Source organism: Leuciscus leuciscus (assembly GCF_965113295.1).
Source record: "Leuciscus leuciscus genome assembly, chromosome: 6".
In the NCBI taxonomy this organism is placed as follows: domain Eukaryota; kingdom Metazoa; phylum Chordata; class Actinopteri; order Cypriniformes; family Leuciscidae; genus Leuciscus; species Leuciscus leuciscus.
In genome coordinates, this window is record NC_138730.1 from 36,353,798 (window position 1) to 36,354,717 (window position 920).

Sequence of the window (920 nt, forward strand, 5' to 3'; positions counted from 1 at the left end):
ATGAGAAAGATCGAACAAATAAACTGGTGTCATTAGGCACCATCTAGTGGTTATTGGGCGTTAACGCAAATGTATTGCTTACTTTTTCAGTAGCCCTCCAGATATAGAGTCAATTAAAATCATAAAGGTAACGTTAGTCCACACGATGTGAGCAATTCTTCTTAAGGTATATAAAAGGTTTGTATGAGGAATACTCTGAAATTTAAGGCATTATTTACTCATGATAGTAAGTAAACGTGGGTCGATCTCAAGTAGGCTAACATTCGCAGTCTCGTCTTTTAGCCTATACGTGAAACCATAGTCCCTTGTCCTTTAGTTACACGCGACAACTAATGGGCTGTATCCGAAAGCGCATCTCTAGAGTAGGTTCTTATTTCTGATAATTAATTACTTAATGACATCTAAAAAAAAGTAAGTTCTGTATGAATGTGTGTAGTGTAGTATGAATGTAATCAGGACATACTACATTCGCCATGTTGTCATTATCATGTGACCTACCAGCTCTGTTGTGTTGCTTCACTGCCATTCACAAATCCTCTCCCGTGGCCTCATGGGATAGTAAAGTGTCTATCCATCGTATGCACACTTCAGAATTTCGCCGAAAATAGGTCATCAGGTGCGTTGAAGAGACGAGTCCCACCTTAGGACCCAATTAAGCAATCCGATTGGTACCTTGGTTCAAGGAAGTTTTATGGGTAATCGCTTTAGTGCCTGCATGGTTACAAATCAGACAAAATCACTTTATTATATAAGTCGTTTGAACTACGTTATAACGACCATTTTAACTTATGTGTTTCATATACTATATGTAACCGATTAAATTACTATACAATATCGATCTTTCTGTAAAGCTGTGTGTACTGTGAAAATCGCTATATATTAGGCCTACTTGATGGCAGAAAACTCCAGTAGCACAGTGA